Source organism: Pongo pygmaeus, chromosome 8 (assembly GCF_028885625.2).
Source record: "Pongo pygmaeus isolate AG05252 chromosome 8, NHGRI_mPonPyg2-v2.0_pri, whole genome shotgun sequence".
Classification (NCBI taxonomy): domain Eukaryota; kingdom Metazoa; phylum Chordata; class Mammalia; order Primates; family Hominidae; genus Pongo; species Pongo pygmaeus.
The window spans coordinates 69,430,189-69,447,921 of NC_072381.2; the positions used below are offsets into that span (position 1 = coordinate 69,430,189).

At 38.5% G+C, this 17,733-nt stretch overlaps 1 protein-coding gene across 2 annotated transcripts in view; it reads right to left on the minus strand.

Annotated features, from left to right (window-relative positions):
* The window catches only part of MCU (mitochondrial calcium uniporter), a 203,187-nt gene that overhangs the window by 31,303 nt on the left and 154,151 nt on the right, over positions 1-17,733 (minus strand). The gene's annotated exons all lie outside the window — the stretch shown is intronic.

Below are 17,733 nucleotides of genomic sequence, written 5' to 3' on the forward strand. Positions count from 1 at the left end.
ATAGCATACTGAGTATGTATATTTGGCCACCCTGCTCAGCATGCATCCTGTTCTTTTTGCCTCTTCCTCAAAGTGTCTGTTTTTGGCTTCTGAATGCAGGCTACACTTCCCAGCCTGTCAGAATGGCCGCCCTGCAGCCTGTAACCTTTATGAGAACTATAGGTCTCCTTTCCAAATTTATGAACCTCGCCATTCTTCAGTTGTCATAAGTTAGCATTCTATCAAAAACAATTCATGTTCTCTTGAACGTCTTCATGAGCTTGGCTAGACAGAACCAAAACTCAGATGTTTAAGATTTTATAACAAAATGTTATGAAGGGAAAATTTATTATGAACTATTAAATTGAAGGGATCTTCTACAAAAGTATAGCATAGAATGCCTATTTCCTTATTTTTTCCCTCAGTATTCTTGATTTGTAGGGTCCCAGTAGAACAACTATCAAAATAACCCTCTTTCAGAATAATTTTCAAATACATTTTTTTAAAAATGCATTTTTAAAATAAAAAATTTTTACATAAGCAACTAAGCATTTAAAGATGATGTTAGCCCTGAGGAAAGAAAACAGGCTTTGGAGTCAAATATGGGACTGAATCTTGGCTCTGTAATTTTGGGCATATTATATAACTTCTCTGAGCCTCACTTTTTTCATATATAAAATGGGCTTTGGCCAGGCCTGGTGGCTCATGCCTGTAATCCCAGCACTTTGGGAGGCCAAGGTGGGCAGATCATGAGGTCAAGAGATTGAGACCATCTTGGCCAATGTGGTGAAATCCTGTCTCTACTAAAAATAAAAAAATTAGCTGGGTGTGGTGGTGCACGCTTGTAGTCCCAGCTACTCGGGAGGCTGAGGCAGGAGAATAACTTCAACCCAGGAGGTGGAGGCTGCAGTGAGCCAAGATCACGACACTGCACTCCAGCCTGGCAACAGAGTGAGACTCTGTCTGAAAAAAAAAAAAAGGGGGTTTAATCCCTAACTCACAGAGCTGTTGTGAGAAATCAGTGAAATACATAAATAATTTAAAACACTTAGCATATTACACGATACATAAATGATAATGTTTCCTTACTAGCTTCTTTGAAGAATCAAAAGTTGACCAGATGTGGCAACATGTGTCTGTAGTCCCAGCTACTCAGGAGGCTGAGGCAGGAGGACTGCTTGAGCCCAGGAGTTTGAATCTACAGTGAGCTATGATTGTGCCACTGCACTCCAGCCTGAGCAACCGAGTGGGACCCCATGTCTAAACACTTTTTTTTTTTTTTTTTGAGACATCTTGCTCTATTACCCAGGAGTGCAGCGGCATGATTACACTTCACTGCAGACTCGAGCTCCCAAGCTCAAGCGATTCTCCTGCCTCAGCCTCCCAAGTTGCTGGGACTACAGGCGTGCACCACCATGCCAGGCTATTTTTTCTTTTTTTTTTTGTAGAGACAGGGTTTCACCATGTTGCCCAGGCTGGTCTTGAACTCCTGAGCTTGAGCAGCGACCCGCCTTGGCCACCCAAAGTGCTGGGACTAAAGGCACGAGCCACTATGCCTGGCTTCTAAAAACAATTATTAAAAATAAAATAAGAGTCAAAAATTACATTCTATTATGCTTCTAAGGATTTATATCCCTACTAATTAAAGAGTTTATAGCAAATGTGTGTTAAGATTAATGTTTTGGAAATCCAAAATGCATCAGGCTTTCCATAGTTGTAGTTGTAGACATTTACATCTTATTTCCTTGTCTATTCTAGTAATTTATAAGGCCTACATTACATACAAAATCTTCACATTAAAATCTTTCATGATTTGAATTTTCAAGAAATAACCCTAATTGAGACATAGTTTATAAATAACAAAATACATTCTTACTTAAAATGGAAATCTGATGAGTTTTTACATAAGAATCAAAATAAAGAACATTTCTATGATTCCCCCAAATTCTCTGATCCCCATCCCAGTTAATCCCTGGGTAACCATTGATCTGATTTTTGTCACCACAGATTATATTAGGTTTTTATAGATTTTTTATATAAATAAAATCACGCTATGGACCCTTTTATATTTGGCTTCTTTCTCTTGGCATGATTATGAGATTCACCTATGTTGTTATTAGTAGTTCATTAATTAACTAGTTCATTAGTAGTCATTCATTTGTATTGCTGAGAAGGGTGTCATTGCATAGACACACCACAACTTGTTTATCCTGTTGATGAACATCTGGGTTGTTTCCAGGTTTTGGCTATTATGAATAAAGCTTTTATGATTATTTGCATACAAGCCTTTGTGTGACATGTTTTCATAGTATATCTTTCCCTATCCTTTTACCTTATCCATGTTTTATTTAAAGTGAGTTTCCTGTAGAAAGCTTATAGTTGGGTCTTGCTATTTTATCCAATCTAACTATCTCTGCCTTTTAATTAAAGTATGTATATTATTTGCATTTAATGTAATTTAAGTATGGCTGAGTATAAGTCTACCATCTTACTACTTATTTTCTATTTGACCCTACTGTTCTTTCTTCTACTTTTCCTCTATTCTTGCCATTTTTTAGATTTACTATCTTTTAATCTCTTTAAAAAGGATTTTTTCATTTAATCACTATTTATTATAATTTAATCTTTTTTTTTTCACTTTTATTTTTTAGAGACAGGGTCCTAATCTGTCTTCCAGCCTGCAGTACAGTGGTGTGATCACAGCTCACTGCAGCCTTGATTTCCTGGGCTCAAGTGATCCTCCTACCTCAGCTTCCTGAGTGGCTAGGACTATAGGCATATGTAACTATGCCTGGATAATTTTTTTTTCGGTGGGGGTAGAGACAGGGTCTCACTATGTTGCCCAGGCTGACCTTGAACTCCTGGACTCAAGCAATTCTCACACCTCAGCATCCCAAAGTGCTGGGATTACAGGATTGAGCCACAATGCCCAGGCTAATCTCTGCTATTGACTTATTAAATATACCTTATTTTATTTATTTATTTATTTATTTTTTGAGATAGGGTCTTGCTCTGTTGCCCAGGCTGGAGTGCAGTAGTGTGATCTTGGCTCACTGCAACCTCCACCTCCTGAGTTCAAGCCATTCTCCTGCCTCTACTTCCTGGGTAGCTGGGACTACAGGTACCCATCACCACAACCATACTAATTTTTCTTCAGTAGAGACAGGGTTTCACTATGTTGGCCAGGCTGGTCTCAAACTCCTGACCTCAAATGATCCGCCCGCCTTGGCCTCCCAAAGTGCTGGGATTACAGGCATGAGCCACCACGGCTGGCCCTTATTTTATTTTTTTAAGCATTACTCTAGAGCAAGTATTGCTAAACTTTTTTCTGTAAAGGCTGAGGTATTAAATATTTTAGACTCTGTGGGTCATAAGATCTCTGTTACAACTATAAACTCTGTTACTGTGGTGCAAAAGCAGCCACAGGCAATACGTAAACAAATAGGCACGGCTGTGTTCCAACAAACTTTATTTATAATAAGCAATAGGCTGGCTTTGGCCTGTAGGTCAGGGGGTCGCCAACCCCCAGGCCACAGACTGGTACCATCGGAAAAGTGTCTTACACGAAACTGGTCCCTGGTGCCAAAAAGGTTGAGGAGCACTGCCGAAGGTCACAGTTTGCTGAATTCTGCTCTATGTTATACATCTTTACCATAGGTATAGTTTAGAGGACCTTACAACAAATACTTCCATTTCCCCTTCTTTGCATTCTTCGTGGTATTATTCTTACACATTTTTTACATATATTATAAACTGCACATTATTTTTGTGTGGTTTACCTTTTGATTATCTTTTAAAGAAATTTTGTTTTGCATAGTATATGATAGGAGTTTGCGTATATTCTTATCTTTGTTCCTCTATGTCTTTTTTCCTCTGTCTGCCTTTTTAAAACTTTTACTTTTTAATAAAGACAGGGTCTCATTCCGTTGCCCAGGCTGGAGTTCAGTGGCACCATCATGGCTCACTCAGTCTCAAACTACCGGGCTCACTGGATACTCCCGCCTCAGCCTCCAAAGTAGCTAGGACTACAGGTATGTGCCACCATGCCCAGCTAATTTATTTTATTTTTGAGACAGAGTCTCGCTCTGTCACCCAGGCTGGAGTGCAGTGGTGTGATCTTGGCTCACTGTAGCCTTCACCACCTTCAAGCGATTCTCCTGCCTCAGCCTCCCCAATAGCTGGGATTACAGGTACACACCACCACACTCAGCAAATTTTTGTATTTTTAGTAGAGATAGGGTTTCACCACGTTGGCCAGGCTGGTCTCGAACTCCTGACCTCAGGGGATCCATCTGCCTCAGCCTCCCAAATTGCTGGGCCAGCTAATTTTTTTAATTTTAATTTTTAATTTTTATTTTTATAGAGACAGGTTCTCACTATGTTGCCCAGCCTGGTCTCAAGCAATCCTCCTGCCTTGGCTTCCCAAAATGCTGGGCTCACAGGTGTAAGCCACCATGCCCAGCCCTCTGCCTCCTTTTCAATATTTTCCTTTTATCACTGGTTTTCAACAATTTGACTGTGATGTGCTTTGCTTTCTTTATGAATGGTTGGGAGTTGTTATTTTTTAGATCTGGCTTTCCTCAAATTTGGAAAACTTTTGACCTTTATTTTATTTTTTTCTGTCTGCTACCCTTCTGGGATTCCAATTAAACTTATGTTAGGCCATGTGATATTGTCTCACAGGTCACTGAGGCTTTCTTCATACATTTCAGGGGCTTTTTTCCCCCTCTCAGTTTCATTTTGGATAGTTTTAATTGCAATATGCTTCAACATCATGGATTTTTTTCTTCTGCAGTGTCTAATTTACTGGTAATTCCATCTATATGGTGTTTTCATTTCAGACATATTGTTCACCTCTAGAAGTTGCATTTCTTTTTATATTTTCCATTTCTTTTCACATTATACTTACATTTTTCCTTTTCTCTATGAGCATAAGGATCATATTTATAATAGCTATTTTAACATTCTTGGCTGTTTATTCCATTATCTCTGACATTTCCAGGTCTGTTCATTGACTGAATTTTTGGAAGACTTATTTTTTTGCTTCTTCATATGCCTAGTAATTTTTGATTGGTGGTTAGAAATTTTTAATTTTACATTGTTGAGTGCTGGATCTTGTATAGTTAAATTACTTGCATGTTAGTTTGGCCCTTTCAAGACTTCAAAAAATTCTTTTAGGACAGATCTAGAGAATCCTTTATTCTAGGACCAATTTGTCCCTACTTCTAAGATATGGTTCTTCTGAGAATGTCTACCAAATGTTCATGTGTTCAAGTGTATCTCTCTACTGTGGCTAGAGGGAAGCAAAATTATTCATTTTATATTACTGGCAATAGTTATTTTCTAGGAAGTTGTTCTAGCCTGGTCTTATGGTTTAGAATTCAGCCAAAGCCTCACAGGATGCCTATGCAGATTTCCGAAATTCTTCTTTCTCTTCATAGCTCCTTCCTCTGTAAATCTCTGTCTCATAAAGTCTAGCTGCCTTGGGATTTACAAACTCTGATCTCTGTTTCTTCATTTTAACTAGATGGCCAAGCTCTGTTTCCCCTCTCTGTGATGCAGTTTAGAGGCTGCCTCAGGCTGTAAACTCAACCAATGCAGGTTTCAACTCATTTGTTCCTCTTATCTCAGGCATCACAGTCCTGTGTGCCTATTGTCCAGTGTCTGAAAACAGTTGTTTCAGATATTTTGTCTGGTGTTCTAGTTGTTTATAGCAGGACAGTAATTCCCATAGCAGTTAACACTTCATGGATGTATGATTTGAATTTTTACATAAAAACTAAAAGGCAAAAACAGAAATCCTTATTGCCTTTTTCCTTCCAGAGGAATAGTCTGTTTCCTAAGGAAGAAGAGGTCAAAATAGTAATTTGAATTGAATATATAGCATGTACTACCTAAAGTTTGCAATACCTAAAGATATTTTTAAAATTTGTCATATTCCTTCTTGTTCTAAAAGAATCCTTAACAATTAATCTACTGTTTCCTGAAGTCAGACCCACTAACATGAGAATATTTCTATCTTTTCTATAGGCAGTAATGATGATGAAGTCATTAAGATCAGTGATTAAATTATCCAATTATCCCCTTTCTGTATGTGAAAAAGAGTAACCACAGATCAAGAAGCAGAGAGAGTTGAATTTAAATATGAGATAGAATCTGTGAGTCTGAAATATATTTGGAGGACCTTGAAACTGTCTTTGCAAAAATTATAAAAGTGAGAAAATTATGACAGTGAAAGACACCTAATCTAACCAACCCCATATTTCTTTTAACCTCCAAACTGCCCTTGGTCATTCCTGGGCTTGGGCCTAGCTAGCTTTGGGAGAAATTTAGTTTTTAGTTTAAATAATATGCCTTCCCCCAAAATAAACTGCCTTCACAAAACTAACGAAACAGCAACAGGTTAGGAAGATGGGAGGAGGCTGAATTCTGCTAAGATTTAAGTGGAAGGGATTACCAAGCCATTATTCCAGAGGTCACAAGATTTGCAACTTCCCCACACCCACTCATGCAGATAACATCACTGTTGTAGAACCTAAGATTGGCCTTTTGAGATGTCCTTTCAGGCTCCTGTGGCCCCCACCCAGAAGAGGACTCAGCACATGAGGACCATTTTCCACACCCCTATGACTGCATCCACAACCAATCAGCAGCACTCATTCCCTTAGCCCCCTGCCCACCAAACTATCCTTGAAGAATCCTGGCCTCCAATTTGGGGAGACTAATTTGAGTAATAAAACTCCAGTCTCCTGTTCAGACAGCTCTGTGTGAATTAAACTCTTTCTCTATTGCAATTCTCCTCTCTTAACAAATTGGTTCTATCTAGGCAGTGGGCACAGAGAAGCTGTTGGGCAGTTACAAATGCACTAAAACATCAGTTTCACAGGTAAATGCTTAGGGGTTACTGTTTTAAAATAACTGAGACAAAGTCAACAGAGAATATGAAGGTCTTTCATACCCAATTTAACTTCTTCCTTTAAAGAGCATGATGCTTTTTTCAAGGGAATGAAATAAGAAAGCTTTTGAGAAACTCTACAAGGAATAATGCAATTCAGAGCTGACAAGCCTTTATTATACTGCTTTTGAAATCCCAAGGCCTGCTTCTTTCCTACACAGTACATTGTAATGTCAATGTTAGATTTCTTAGTTTGCAACTCAGGAATAACAATTGCCAAGGTTCCTCAAGTTTCACAATATAAACAATAAACAGCTGGCTGTAGTGAAGTCACAATGGGTATTCATAAGCTAATGACAGTTGTCAGCTACTATTATCTAGATAAAAAATATTCTTTTAAAGTATAAATTGCATCAAGTGGCTGTTTGGTTGGATTTTTTTATCTTTTGTTTTGATTTCCATGTGAATAAAATAAGAAATAATATAAGTATGTTCCAGAGCAGTGTGCTTCAAAAAAAGCCTAGAAATTATGGAGCATTCAACATGAATACTTAGAGCTAGAACATGATAACAGATTTAGGCATAAAAACAAAAAGCTGTGGAATTGTGCAGACTAAGAAGAGTAGTGCAGGAACTACAAACAATTGCATTTGAAGAAGGAATACATATTTTAAAAATGCCTTTGAGGCATCAGGAGTTGAAAAAATAGTCATAAAATACAAATGCTTATTATTTTGTAAAATATTTTTTAAATGCTTCTAAAAATATATAGTATGAAGTTTGGCTGGTGTTCAAAATAATGAGCAAAATCTCCACTAAAATATATCACCTGTATATATCTTGAGGGCTTATGATGAAATGGACTTGGTACACAAGGAAGCACATGCTGGGGTTTTTCTGCAAAGCTACTTGGAGTAGAACTATATATGATGGATGATTTCAGGGGCTTATGATCTTAACATTGTCGATTTCCTCCCCATTTTCTGTAATATTCTGCATCATAAGTGTGAGATATAATCATAGAATTTCAGTGTTGGAAGGCCAGAGAGATCATATAAACCAAAATCCTTCTTTTGCAGCTAAGAATAACAGAGTCTAGTAACGTTAGATAATATTCCTGGGCCAGGCGCGGTGGCTGATGCCTGTAATCCTAGCACTTTGGGAGGCTGAGGCGGGTGGATCACCTGAGGTCAGGAGTTCGAGACCAGTCTGGCCAACATGGTGAAACTCCATCTCTACTAAAAATACAAAAAATTAGCTGGGTGTGGTGGCAGACACCTGTAATCCTAGCTACTCAGGCACCTGAGGCAGGAGAATTACTTGAACCTGGGAGGCGGAGGTTGCAGTGAGCTGAGATCGTGCCACTGCACTCCAGCCTGGGCAACAAGAGCAAAATTCTGTCTTAAAAAAAAAAAAGAAAAAAAGAAAAAGATAATACTGCTAAGGTCACAGAGTTCAGTCCAGTGCAATTTGGATCTCATCATTTGACTAAGAAATCCTCTTCTAGGTCACACATGACATTAGGTTGCTAAATTCAGTAGAAATTTTAGCTCTTAACTTGCTTGTTTTAGCAGCATCTAATGACGTTAACGACTCCCTCCCTTTGTAAAAAGTTTCCCCACTGGCTTCTGTGATGCTTCTAGCTTTTCTTTCTGTCTAGACCTTCTAATTTCCCCTCATAAGCTATTCTTCCTCTATTCATCCCTTAAAAGTTTCTAAGTGCTTTGTCCTAGGCCTCTGTGCTTCTCAATTCACACACTCTCGAGGCAATCTCATGTCCTGCCAAAGTCTCATGTAAATGCTGATGATATCAATTGTCTGCTAGAAATTGGGTCTTCCACAGCCGTAACTGAAACTCAAAAGTCCTAAAAGTGAATCCATCTTCCCTAACCACCCATAATCTCAACCAATAACACCACCATTATTTTATTTTTGACCAAGCCAAAAATTACCTGGCATCCTTGACTATTCGTAGAGCCAGAATCTGACATTCCTCATATCTTATCAGTCATCATGTGCTTTCATTCGATTTTTTTTTTTTTTTTTTTTTTTGGAGTCTTGCTCTATCATCCACGCTGGAGTGCAGTGGTGGAATCTCGGCTCACGGCAACCTCCACCTCCCAGGCTCAAGCGATTCTCCTGCCTCAGCCTCCCGAGTAGCTGGGATTACAGGTGCCTGCCACCATGCCCGGCTAATTTTTTGTATTTTTAGTAGAGATGTGGTTTCACTACATTGGCCAGGCTGGTCTCAAATGCCTGATCTCGTGATCCACCCATCTTGGCCTCCCAAAGTGCTGGGATTACAGGTGTGAGCCACCAACCCCCGGCCCTTTCTATTTTTAAACAGCTCTAAGCCCTCTGATACTCTCTACACTACCACCATTTTAGTCCGGGCCACCACCATCTCTTTCTTCTATCAGCTACATTGTAATTGGAGTCCTTAATTCCAGCCTTGCTCCTGTTCAATTTTCCACACTGAAGCAGGGTGATCTTTTTCCAAATGAAGCCACTATCCTGAAGTTGGTAGTTGGTGTTTACCATTTCCATCCATTTATACACACATACACGCACAGGCAGACACACACACACGCATGCACAAACATATATCTCAATACACAATATTTAGTATTGTGATAGCCAGCCTTCAAGAAGGCTCTCTATAATCCTTGACTGTAAGTATTTGCTATGGTTTGAATGTCTCCTCCAAAACTCACCTTGAAATTTAATTGCCACTGTAACAGTGTTGAGAGGCAGGACCTTTAAGAGGTGATTAGGTCATGAAGGCTCTGCCCCGTAACTGGATTTTTGCCATTATCATGGGAGTGGGTTAGTTACTGGGGGAGTGGATTCCTGATAAAACAAAAAAGGTGAGTTCAAGTCAATTTCCCCTCTCTGTCTCCTGTGCGCACTTCCTCACCATGTGATGCCTTCTGCCATGTTACAATGCAGCAAGAAGACCCTCACTAGATGGACTCCTCGATCTTGGACTTCCCAGAACTGTAAGACAAATCAATCTTTTCTTCATAAATTACTCAGTTTGCAATTGATATAGCAGCAAAGAAATGGACTAAGATAGTATAGATGCCTCTTATGATGAGATTACCTCTGCATAAACCCACTGTAAGTCAAAAAATGCATTTAATACCCCAACAAATCCATCATAAAGTCAAAAAACCATAAGTTGAACCATCAGAAGTCAGGGATTGTCTATATTCATGCCCTGTGTAGTGTCATCCACATCAAATCAGGGCTGGTCTGCAGAACCAATACGATACAGATGAAGTGATGATGTGTAACTTCCAAGACTATGTCATAATAGGCTTTACTTCTGCTTTGGTCTCTTGTATACTTGCTCTAGGGGAAGCCAGTCATCATATCATGAGGACAATCCTGCAGCCTATGGAGAAGCCCACATGGAGAAGTGGTACCTTCTTGACCAAAAGTAAACTTGTCAACCATGTTAGTGAGTCACCTTAGAATCACATCTTCCGGCCTCAGTCAAGCCAGATGATTAAGGCCCTGACTGACATGGGGCTGCACCTTCATAAGACTACACACTGCTCAGCCAAACTATTCCTAAATCCCTAATCCACAGAAACATGAGAGATAATAAAAGATTAGTTTATGCCCCTTTGTTGTAATTTGCTGTACAGTATTAAATAACCAAATATAGTATGACTTTGCATATATTTATATTTTATAGTAATATCCCCTATACATGGAGGATATGTTCTAAGACCCTCAGTGAATACCCAACTGCAGATAGTACAGAACCCTATATATAGTATTTTTTTTCCTATACATACATACCTATGATAAAGTTGAGGAACTACCTATTTCTGGCTTTTGACCGGAGGCTATGCTTCCCAGCCTGTTAGAATGGCCACCCTGAAGGTTGCAACCCTTTATGAGAAATGAAGTTCTCCTTTCCAAATTTATAAACCTTGGAATTCTTCAGTTGACATGACTGGCCTATGAGGATGGGATCTGTGGAGAACCCCAGGTTCCCCCAACATGATCAGAAATCATTATATAGGACAGGTGCAGTGGCTCATGCCTTAAATCCCAGCACTTTGGGAGGCCCAGTCGGGCAGATTACTTGAGGTCAGGAGTTCTAGATCACCCTGGCCAACATGGCAAAACTCTGTCTCTAGTGAAAAAGTGCAAAAAATTAGCTGGGCATGGTAGCATGTGCCTGTAGTCCCAGTTACTTGGAAGGCTGAGGCAGAAGAATCGCTTGAACCCGGCGGAGGTTGCAGTGAGCCGAGTTTGCACCACTGCACTTCAGCCCGGGCGACAGGGCGAGACTTCGTCTCAATAAAAAAGGAAATTGATACACTGACATCTAAAGCTCACCTGTCTCCCTGACCACACTGGGAGGAAGCTTCCCTGGATCTAAGATCTCTTACTTTTAGGTAGAAGATTTTGGAGGCTTTATTCCTCTCCATTTGGATTATTCCTTTCCACTCCTTCCCTTCATTGCTTCCTGGTCCCTTCCCAGTCCCTATCCTGGTTCCCTCCATCTGGACCCTAAAGGGAACAACTTTGTTAGCTCTGGCTTTGAGGGGTGGGAGGAGCCATCCCAGTTCAGTCAAACATTTTCATTTTCAAAAAAGAAGAAAAAAATTTTTTTTAAGTTTAATTTATAAATTAGGCACAATAAGAGATTATCAGAAAGAACTAAGAAAAAAATAGAACAATTAAAACAACATGCCAGCATCACTACTCTTGTACATGGGGGGTTAGTATTAAGTAAAATAAGGGTTACTTGACCACAAGTACTGCAGTACTACAACAGTCAGTCCGGTAACTGAAACAGCTACTAAGTGACTAATGCGCGAGTAGCATATAAAGCATGGATATGCGGAACAAAGGGATGATTCACATCCCAGGTGGGATCGAGCAGGATAGCACAAAATTTCATCACACTACTCAGAACAGCATACAATTTAAAACTTATTAATTGGACCGCGCGCAGTGGCTCACACCTGTAATCCCAGCACTTTGGGAGGCTGATGCAGGCAGATTACTTGAGGTCAGGAGTTTGAGACCAGCCTGGCCAACATGGTAAAACCCTGTCTCTGCTGAAAATACAAATATTAGCTGGGTGTGGTGGCAGGCACCTGTAATCCCAGCTACTCGGGAGACTGAGGCAGGAGAATTGCTTGAACCTGGGAGGCAGAGGTTGCAGTGAGCTGATGTTGTACCACTGCACTCCAGCCTGTGACAGAGCAAGACTCTGTCTAAAAAAAAAAAAAAATTTGTTTATTTCTGGAATTTTCCATTTAATATTTTCAGACTGCGGTTGCCCGTGGGTAACTGAAACTATGGAAAGTGAAGCCATGGAAAAAGGGGTGGAGGAGAGACTCCTATATATAAAGGATCATGGTGTATACAACCCTCTAAAACTTGCCTTTTATGATAATCATTGCTTTCAGGTTTATCAAAGCTGAATCATATTTCTGGAAATACTTAAACTCCTATATATAAGGAAGTGGTAAATTTTAAAAAAAGAAAAAAAACTCCTATATAGAATTTCATTCTATGAATACATTGCTTAATGACAGGGATACATTCTGAGAAATGCATCATTAGGTGATTCTGTCACTGTGTGAACATCATAGATAATATTTACAAAACTTAGAAGGTATAGCCTACTACACACCTAGTAGGTATATAGGTATTGCTCTTAGGCTACAAACCCTGTATACCATGTTACTGTGCTGAATACTGTCAGCAACTGTAACACAGTGGTAAGTATTTGTATATCTAAACATTCCTGAACACAGAAAAGGTGCAGTAAAAATACAGTATTATACTCTTTTGGGACCAACATCATATATGTGGCTCAATGTTGACTGAAACATTGTTGTTATTCGGTACATGCATGACTGTATACCGTAATTTGTATATTGAAAAACCAGATTTTCCCCCTATTATAAATAAAAATAAGGCTAAGAGAAAGTAGCACTACTCAATGTTTTTAGCTTCTGATGTAAATTTTTACTTCCTTTCAGAGCCTTGTGTTTCACATTTTACTCCTTAATTCATCTGGAACTTATTTTTGTAATGTAGAGAAGTTGATTGTAATAGCACCATTTATTAAATAGTCTACCCTTTCTCCTTGGCTTTACCATGCTAATCAATCACATGTCAGATTTCTATATATGCAAGCTTCCTCTAATCTGATCCAACAATCTTTCCTGTACTAATACTTCATTGTTTTGATTATCATAGTTTTATAAATATGTCTTAATATGTGCTTAGGTACCACATGCCCCCTTGTTTTCCTATTCCAAATTTATCTTAGTTTTTTATATAGCTTTACTCTTTCATGTGAATTTTTAATTAAGTTGATCAGCTCCTACTGGGGTTTTGATTAGCATTGCATTGAGTTTATAAATTCATTCTTCATATCTATTAACGTGGTATAACTCTGCATTTATTCCTATCTTAATGTCCTTCAATAAAGTTTATTATTCTCAATAAATGTCTTACATTTTATTTTTACTAGTTTCATGCCTAGATGCCCTCAAGTAATTTAACAATCACTTATATTCCTAAGGATTATTCCAAAAGTCTATATGCTTTTTTGTTAAATTATATGTTAGACAAAATATAAGATTGTCATTTTAATAGACTAAACTAAATATCTATCTACTTTGGTGACAATAAGGAGTTTCCTTATACATTATCAGAAAAACATCCTCAGAATATCTATATATATATATTTTTTGAGACAGAGTCGCACTCTTGTCACCCAGGCTGGAGTGCAGTGGCACGATCAGGGCTCACTGCAGCCTTGACCTCCCAGGTTTAAGAGATCCTCCTGCCTCAGCCTCCTGAGTAGCTAGAACTACAGGTGTATGCCTCCATGCACAGCTAATATTTTGTATTTCTATTTTTTTACATTTTTTTTTAGATGGAGTCTTGCTCTGTTGCCCAGGCTGGAGTGCAGTGGCACAATCTTGGCTCACTGCAACCTCTGCCTCCCGGGTTCAAGCGATTCTTCTGCCTCAGTCTCCCGAGTAACTGGAATTACAGGTGTCCACCATCATGCCCAGCTAATTTTTATATTTTTAGTAGAGACGGTGTTTTGCCATGTTGGCCAGGCTGGTCTCGAACTCCTGACCTAAGGTGATCTGCCTGCCTTGGCCCCACAAAGTACTGAGATTGCAGGCATGAGCCACCACACCCAGCCTAATTTTTTGTATTTTTAGTAGAGACGGTTTTACCAAGTTGCCTAGGCTGGTCTCCATCTCCTGAACTCAGGTGATCAACCTGCCTTGGCCTCCCAAAGTGCTAGGATTACAGGCGTGAGCTGCTGCACCTGACAGAATATCTATAATTAATATGTGTAAACAAAATGTGTTTGCTTCACAATAATCTCAGAAAAATCTACTTAAATATGTAAAATAATTAAAATTTTCTTTAAATGTCAAGAGAAGAAAAATGACTGCTTCCACTGAGTTTAACAAGGGGAAAAGACTGTAAGTTAAACATCAAACGCTGGCAAGGATGTGAAGCAAGAGGAACTCTCATTCATTACTGTTCGGAATACAAAATAGTACAACCACTTTGGTAGACGGTTTGGTGTTTTCTTACAAAAATAAACATATTGCTACCAACCACGATTCTCTGTATTTACCCAAAGGAGCTAAAAAATGCCCATATAAAAACTCGCACACAGATGTTTATAGTAGCTTTCTTCATAACTGCCAAAACTTGGAAGCTTTATTCATAACTGCCAAAAATCAAGATGTCCTTCAGTAGGCAGGTGGACAAATTGTGGTACACCCAGATAACAGACTATTATTCAGTGCTAAAAAGAAATGAGCTATCAAGCCATAAAAAGACATAGAGAAAACTTAAATGTATCTTACTAAGTGAAAGATGTCAATCAGAAAAGGCTACATGCTGTATGATTCCTACTATAACACATTCTGGAAAAGGCAAAACTATGGAGACAGTAAAAGATTAGTACCTGCCTTCCAGGAGTTAGGGAGAAGGGAGACATGAATAGGTAGAGTACAGAGGATTTTTAGGGCGGTGAAACTCCTCTGTGTGATACTATAATGGTGGATACATGTCATATATACATTTGCCCAAAACCCATAGGATGTAAAACACCAAGTGTGAACCCTAACGAAAATTATGGACTTGGGGTTGTAATGATGCATCAATGCAGGCTCATCAATTATAACAAATGTACCCCTCTCATGGGGAGATATTCATCCTGGGGGAGGCTATGCAAGGATTTGGGGGCAGGGAATATATAGGATATTTCTGTACCCTTCTCTCATTTGGGATGTGAACCTAAAACTGCTCTTAAAAAAGTCTGCTTTTTAGTATTTTTGGTTAATTAACCTCTTTGAGAATCTGATAAAGCTATGGATGAACTTCTTCCTCAACCCTATTTCCTGAAAAAATCCAAACAGTTTATACATAAAAATTTTAGATATAATTTATAAAATAATTTTATTTATAATTTTATAATTATATTTATTATTTATAAAATATTTTATTCCAGTGCAATTATTATTGCACTGGAAACTGATTTTCTTCGTATTGCCGTATTTTAAAAATAAATGTTTACAAAACCTGAAGGATTATTTCCCTCAGTTTTGAACCAAAATTAATGGCCATTTCCTGGTTTTTAAAAAGAAATAAAATATACAAATTAAACAGAAAATAAGTGCTAATTCAAGAGGAAAGAACATGTAAATTACAAGCTGCTATTGTTTAGCTTGACTAAAGAGTCACATACTGCCCTAGTTTTGGAACATGGTAAATTGAATATTATCTTTGATATCCAAAAGGTTGTGTACTTTCTGTTTTGATGAAAAGTGGTACTGAAAATTCTGAGAAAGGTACATGGTAACAAACAGAATCACAGCTCACTTGGCGAAATGATGCTAGGTTAGGCTTGTGCAAGGAAACTAAGAATTGTCTGAGAATTATTTCATATCACTACTCAATACAATATCAAAAGTGAAAAGATTATAAATCCAGGTTTCATTTGTGAGGTTTTCTGTGTGGAGGTAATCTTTAAGATCTCTGCGGTTTTTCTATATGCCTACAGAGAAACTGACAAAACTTTTCATTCATGACTGGCCTACAGAGATGCTTCAAGTAGTAGAAAATTCACATGGTTGTCCATTTCTACAGGACTATAGGACTACAGGTGTGTGCCACCACGCCCAGCTAATTTTTTGTATTTTTAGTAGAGACGGTTTCACCATGTTGCCTAGGCTGGTCTCAAACTCCTGGCTTTACCTTACTCAGAGCAATAGCTTGGCTAAGAGTTTATGATTTTTCTGCCAAATCCGTAACAACAACTATAAGGTCTTGAATTCGATTACTCATTCATAAAGCCCGAAATATCCCCAAGTAAATCAAGCCATGATTAAACTCCTCCTGTACTAATCTTTCTTTTCTCTTAAAAAGCAAAATTCCTGCCAAATTTAATCAAGCAAAGGAGAATTTTAAATTTTTATCCTTTTGTTTGATAAAAACCTGTTCTCATGAAACTGATTACTTCTGTGGTAGCAGGCAAAACTTTTAGGCTTAAGAGTCTTCAAAGCCAGGATGTGCCAGTGGAAGAAAAGCAATGCGTTATTACAATGGGTGGAGCTGCTTTCTCCTCTGAGGCAGTATAAGTATGCACATTGCTAAGTTTGGAAGATGCACCATCTGTGCAGAGTACTAAGATCTTCATTACAGTCAAAAATTTTTTTGGGGTCAGGTGTGGTGGCTCACGCCTGTAATCCCAGAACTTTGGGAGGCCGAGGGGTGGATCACTTGAGGTTAGGAGTTTTGAGAACAGCCTGGCCAACATGGTGAAACCCCGTCTCTAATAAAAATACAAGAATTAGCCAGGCATGGTGGCGGGTGCCTGTAACCCCGGCTACTTGGGAGTCTGAGGCAGGAGAATCACTTGAACCTGGGAGAAGGAGGTTGCAGTGAGCTGAGTGCCATTGCACTTCAGCCTGGCGACAAGAGCAAAACTCCATCTCAAAAAAAAATTCTTTTTTCTGGTAGTTATTTTGGCAAAGAAATTTAACAGTCTGTCAGAGATGCCGGTAGCCATTAATATTAACAGCCTTTGTAATTTTCACAAGAGACCTGGATATTAGGAATTTTTCTTTAATTGTGTCAACATGCACGTTAACAGACAAAAACTAGGAACTAACTGCTTTGAACAGTATCAGTTATTTTCATCAAGCTGCATTCTGGAGGAAAATGAGTTAGTTTCCAATTCCCTCAAAATTCACTTCAAAATATTGGAAAAAATGATGACAATCCTGAAGTGGATCTGAAATCTGACATAAATTTGCTTCTGCTCCAAGCAAAGTAGTTCACTGTCAGCACATAAAGCTTAAAGGTCTTTCCAATTTAATGTGGCTTCTTTTCTTGGTAATATAAAAGTCAATCTTGAAGAATCCTTCAAGAAAAGAGTTCTGTGATGAAACAAGTTCAACCACATTTTGGTAAAGTTTCAAACTGTAATTACTACTTAAAAAAAAAATCTGAACTGTTGGATATATTTTTAAAATAAAAAAAATAAGGTGCTTCTGTTTTCACAACTTCGTATTTAAGTTGGTGAGAACTCTGCCACATTAAAATACTTAGGCTCTGTGTGCCCTATAATTTTTGGTGATTAAGTAGCTTTAATGCTTCATTTCTTTTTTGTTGTCAAGTCTTTTTAAAGTTGGAATGAAAGATATATAGTGGTGGGGTATAGTGGTTGGGTATGTATGTGCCCTCAATACAACAATGACACAGAATTTCCAACTGTGTACAACAGTTACTAACACGACTTGACAAAAAAGTCATTAATAACATTTGTCCCCTTTCCC